The sequence below is a fragment of the Electrophorus electricus genome, chromosome 9 (genome assembly GCF_041902795.1).
Source record: "Electrophorus electricus isolate QZ-2024a chromosome 9, ASM4190279v1, whole genome shotgun sequence".
Taxonomy (NCBI): Eukaryota; Metazoa; Chordata; class Actinopteri; order Gymnotiformes; family Gymnotidae; genus Electrophorus; species Electrophorus electricus.
This window is the reverse complement of record NC_137505.1, coordinates 18,611,486-18,617,500: the sequence shown is the minus strand read 5'-3', so window position 1 is coordinate 18,617,500 and position 6,015 is coordinate 18,611,486. Positions and strand designations below refer to the sequence as shown.

Below are 6,015 nucleotides of genomic sequence, written 5' to 3'. Positions count from 1 at the left end.
CCTAGCCAACCTCCTTTAACTCCAGTGCTGGTTTCTGCTCGGAGGTGGCAGATCAGGCTTCCTCAACTCTCTCTTCTGGTCTTCTCTTCTGCTAGCCTCGGTAATGTGTGATAGGTCCGTTAGCTGGAGACCATGCCAGGAGAGACTCCGGCACACCTCCACCCAAATCTCACAAATACCCTGGACCAGAAATCACATTGCTCTTCAAATTCAGGATATTAGTATATTGTCAGTGCTTTTTGTAGTGAAGTACACAGAGTTTCTAGTTTGTTTATAATCCTACAGACTCTCGTTCCTGTTTGCAGTACAATTCTTCGCAACCCAAGGCCTCTAAAAACATCATCCCTTACTCACAGCTACTTAAACGCATCTACAGTGAGAATGAAGGCTTCCTTCAGAAAAGCATGGAAACGTGTGAATATTTTCCAAACTGTGGGTTTCCCGAGGCAGTCATAGATGATGCCTTTTCTTGAGTTTTACCTGTTCAGAGAGTAGATGCACTCACCTATAAACAATCTGCTGTTAAGACTATAAGAATTCCCTAGGTGCTGACTTATCATCCTACAAATAAAACAGTAACTGATATTATACTTAAACACTTCAGAATCCTCCAGGACGATGCAGAGACCACATCTCTTTTTAAGGATCCTTCTCTAATCTACAGACAAGACAAAAACATCAAAGACACTCTTGTCAAGAGTGAGATAAATTATAATTCAAATAATGGTTGTGATACTGTAGTCTGCAGCCACTCTAGATGTGCTACATATAAATATATTAAGCCATTAATCCACTAAAATAACTGGCACAAAAAGATCAATTGTCATCACCCATTTCACTTCATGCATCACTGCGGGAGTTTTCTACTGTATTACTTGTAAGAGGTGTAATCAGAGTTATATTGAGGAAACCATGAGAAGTCTCACTGGTGTTTGTTGAACACCTTCAGACCATCAGAATTAAGGATTTGTTGTTTCCAATGGCAAAGCATTTTCATACTAATGAACTCTAAATTAATGATGTATCTGTTTGCATTGCCACTTGTTGCTGTGACAGCATTGAAATTGGGAAACTTAAAAGAACTCATCTACACTCTTGGAACTTTAGGACCCCATTGAATGAATGTTATGATTTAAGCATCTACTTTTTCATATATAAATTGGTTACTCCTCCTACTAATTCAGAAGCACTATGCTTGCACAGATGATGAAGGACCTCTGTCTGAAACATCCTGTATATGTAAATATATATATTACACATCCTTTAACGTTTTATAACTTAAAGTTAATAGTCCTCTTGCTGAGGACTATTTCATGGTTAAAGGACCAAATGTGTTATCATCTCCAAAAGCATTTTTTGGTTGCAGAAATTTGCCAGTGGCAGAAGTGTTCTGCAGAGATACAGCACAAAGCATCACCGTTCTGCTTCTGCTTTCTCACCCCTGATCCCAGATCTGTAGTAAAGGTGGGCGCACATGCTTTTTCTGTGTGAATGCGCTGGAGACGTGGACCGATGCCATTTAAAGGGCATTAAGGTGTCAGGAGATTTATTCTTTTTCCAGCGCTGGTGTTGCACTGAGTGGATGGGAGAATACATGTACACCCAGCTGAAGTGTCGTGTTCCTCAGGGAGCTTTTAGTGAGATCTTGAAGTGTCTGATCTTACCGCAGTCTCTAAAAGTAAAAATGCACTTAATTGACAGTCTCATAAACCTCTCTCACTGTGTGCGAATGGGAAGAGAGCTGATTGGATGTCAGCTTGTGCTAAGACAAATTTCATCCTCCATACTGACTGACATGACCCTGCATTAGATTTTGGTCTGTTTTCAACTGTGGAATTTCATACTCTCTCTGATTAATTTGAAAGCAATGCACCCCACATTCATGTTTTACATAGTCAAAGATTAATTTGGCCTTATATCTAATATTGTAGAGGAGATTTGGTTTGCGTGTAGGATACCGTATTGTACAGTGTCTTCTCTTTGCACCTTATTGTCTGCCATCACAGGACGCGCTGTGTTTTGCCTCGCTGGCGTCCGTGATATCGCTTCTGCGTTGTGTTGTTTCCCATATGCCAAGCTTTAAGCAAACCTCGTCTTGTCCACTTCCTCATTTAAATTACTGCACGCTAAGCCAAAGGCGTAACACGTGGGAGCTCTCCGTGTTTACACAGCGCCCCATATGCCGGTTTAACACTGTTCTTTGTTTTGTCCTTTGGCTCTCTATCATAAGAGACTCTGCAGAGCTCATGTTATCTGTGCTCGTCTAGCCGGGCCTTTCTCTAAAGGGCTGCGACGAGCGCTGCTCGGCTTTCCAAAGCCTGACCTTTTTTCACGGATTAATAGGCTTTATCCTGATATCCTGACAGCACTAATAAACAATTGGGTTGGATTCTCCGGGCCTGGGTGTTGTCACTATCCATGCTGAAGCTGGGCTAGTGAGTGGACGTGCTACCTGTGTGCAAACAAACAGGTTAACCCCGCGTTCGCTTAGCGGTAGCAAACCCAGCCCTTTTCCTGGCTTTTCCTTCTTCTGTCTCTTTGCTGTTGTTATTTGTTCATCACTCCTTTTCTTTCTTTTCTGAACGTCTCTCTGGGTCTTTTTTCTCCTCCTGTCAGCAGGATGGACTGGTTATGTGTGTCTAAAGCAGGCTGCTCCTCTCTCAGGCTGGCCAAGGTCAATTATGGCCACGTTCTAAGAGGAGTGAATCTTTCAAGCGAAACCCCGCTGTTGGAGGGGACTGAGACTGGGTCGAGAGGAAACGAACTGCTCTGTCTCGCAGCCATGTGATCCTTTCTCTCTCCGGTGCTCCCACACAATATATCTGCCATCTTTGTTCACTGCTCTTTGGCCGGCTTTATCGGAACACAACAGTACGTCGCTGTGGACTACTTCGTTGGAGAGAAGCTGTTCAAATCGGGATTAGCTCGCGATAACATAGCACTAGCCTGAAGCATTGCAGAACGGCTCCTGTGTTTAAGTGACATCTTGTAGCTGCTTAAATACTCTACAGTAATTATCTTGTTACGTGCTCTTGAGAAATACTTGAAGTTCCCGTTTTACCATTGTTTCTCACGATGACACTAGGAACAGAGACAATGGACCTCACCTATGGATTTGAATGCACGAACAATTTGAGTCTCTTTAACAAAGAGGGTGAAAAAAAATTAATTGCCTTCCAGGACCTCTCAAGTGTTACCATGGTAACCCCATTGGAAAGGTATTTGCTCTTTTAATAGGGGGCCATGGAAATGAAAGGCTGTCGGGAAGAGTGCGTCGACGGATGCTGGGGATCGCTCCTCCCTAATAGAGATGCCACGATGGCAGTCAAAGACATCTTGGCTAAGATGCGGAATTTAGTGGGAGCCTCCGGCAAGCTTCCGGGATTGAGGGGCTGCGCCCTGCGGCTGCACGCCCCAATCCCCCCCCCCCCATCCATGCGTTCTCCAGCCGTGTGTTATCCAGGAGGTGTATGCGCCATCACCCTGTGCAGAGTCTGCGCGTGCATGCCCTAGGCCTGTGTTGGGCCAGGACGCAGCCTAGCTGTCTGCCTAAGGGTCCCTTACTTCACTGAAATGTCTCAGCCACACACCCCCTGGCCCAAAGGCACAGGCATTGTGTTTTACTTGGCATAACTGAACACATAGTGCTTTATGTGTATGATGTTGAGCACTTAAAACAATTTTTAGATTAGGAGGCGTGACTGGAGTATGGTTGCATTCACGGTAAACAAAACGTCTAGATAGGGCCACTGGTGTGTCAGGGTGGGCTTAGGCAGTGATTTTTGGTTTTGATGGAGTCTCTTTTCTTTCATTTAGTGTGGCTGGCTGTGCTCTGTACTACTTTATTTGGTACAGTTAGGTAGTGTTTCATGTTCTAGTTTACCTACATCAATGACATCATGCCATGGGCTCATTATTCTCTGTGCAACTTGAACATTACATTACACTTTGATCAACTTCAAACTATCCTATGGATTTTACCATAAATATGTGATGGCGTTTCTATGTATTTGAAAAATACATTCAAAGACATTTGCAGAATGTCAGCATAAAATTGCAACATTATCATGTTGTTCTGCTGAATATTTACTATGTAAAACAGTGTAATTAGTTTTAATGGCTGTCTGTGTGTCAGGTTGGGTGTAGCTACGATCCCAGGGCTGGTGCAGTGTTCTGGAAATGAGTATTCAGAATGCTCCACCCAAAACCATCTAATTACTGTAACCAGCCAACCAGTGACATGGGCACCTGACGAGACGAACATTTAATGAATGACTTCATTGACGTGATGCGAGCAGTTTTTACAGCAACTCAAAGGGCAACCACGGATCTGGAAGTGACCCACAGATACCGCGCACTGGTTCTTCAGTATCTCGCCTAGAGCCTTCAGTTAGTAGGCAGCTGGTGAAGCCTCCCTTTAGTGTTTAATCAAGGGGACTGGAGAGCCCTCTAAACCACATCTGAACTCAGCTCCCTTACATAATGCAATTTCACCTCATTTAGTCAACCGTCGTAGCTTCACCACACACCACTTTGCTTCTGTCTCTTCTCCTCCTTTGGCCCACTGGCTACTGAGAGTCTGAAGCTGACGGGTAACAATTTAACACGCAGGAACGACCGAGGAGAACTGTGCGTTTAAGCCAAAGATGAAAGATAACAAGGCAGAATTTGGCGAGTTCCAGAATTGCTTGTTAATGTAGTGCTTTACAGTCACGGACTGTGCTGGGCATGCTTCAGGGTTTCATGTAAAGGAGACCAGTGGGTGTTCGGCTCGCTGCGTTCCTGACCTGTGAAAGCCTCAGATTATACCTCAGCCCCTGTTTAACTGGGCAGGGATATAACATTAGCACTTTAATAGATTGCTTTTGGCACAGTTTGGATTTGCTTTTTACAGCATTTGTTGCTTGTCAAGTCATGATGGATGCGGCGTTTAACCTAAGAGGACCGGTACAACCTCATATTACACAATGCTCTGGGTTTTAATAGAAGGGGTAAGCAAGCAGACGGTTGTTTCGGTGCTAGCAACAAGCACAGGGGAAAGCTTCCGGGATTTATGATGAAGCTGAGTTATTGAATCGACACAGGGAGCCAACAAATTTTAATCAATGCAATAAATTGCAGGGTAGTGCAATATACAGGATACACAGCGTTCACAGATGACAAGACGTCTGGTACTAAAAACAAATGGCTTTGTTTGCCTTCTTTGATAAATGAATGATTATCATAAGGAATTATGACATCGTCACTGCCCCGCTTTATACATGGAATTCTTAGAAACATTTTGCTGCAGTATGAGCACGGTGACATTGCTATAACTAATAGGCAGTACCACCAAGGAAAATGAAGCAGCATGTATATATGTGCCTCTAGTTTTTTGAATATGTTCCTTGAAAGGAGCTGTTAAAATGATAGTTAATGTTTAATTAAGTTGATGTATTACTACAAAAAAAAAATGTATTGTTCATTTTTTTACTATTGTAAAATGTGCACACGCCACATGAACAGCCTGAAAAGTTGATTATTAGCATACGCGAACAGGCATCATTATGAGTGAATGAACTTTTGAAAATACACCATTGTGTCTTCGGATAATAAAAAAGCCTGCCGTCTCCCACAGCTGTTGGATAAACCCCTCCTTTGAACTTTTCATTTAGTGAAGCTGTTCCCTTTTCCAAAGGCAGTGTTAAAGGTTTTATTCGACGTGGGTTCTTAAGGATATGAGATATCTCTTGAGATTCACAGTCGCTTTTCGTGTGGGCGCTGAGGCTGTCCTGATGGGATAAGTCTCCGGTTCTTGGAGCTACTACCTTTGATTAAACCAAGAATCTTTAAAAGAAAGACAGAGACTGAGGGAATGAACCACATCCTTCTTCCTGGTCTGCAAGTCCAATGTTCCCAAATGAACTTTTGAAATGTTTATATTTCTAAAAAGATTTTTCTGAAACAAACTCGGGCTACTGTGCTTCTCTGTTGTATCTAAAGCAGATAAGGATATGAGAATGCCCTCGTTAGCGT

General features: G+C 43.1%; 1 protein-coding gene across 7 annotated transcripts in view; it reads left to right on the top strand.

The window, feature by feature from the left end:
- The window catches only part of fgf14 (fibroblast growth factor 14), a 111,293-nt gene that overhangs the window by 100,703 nt on the left and 4,575 nt on the right, over positions 1 to 6,015 (top strand). The window lies entirely within an intron of this gene.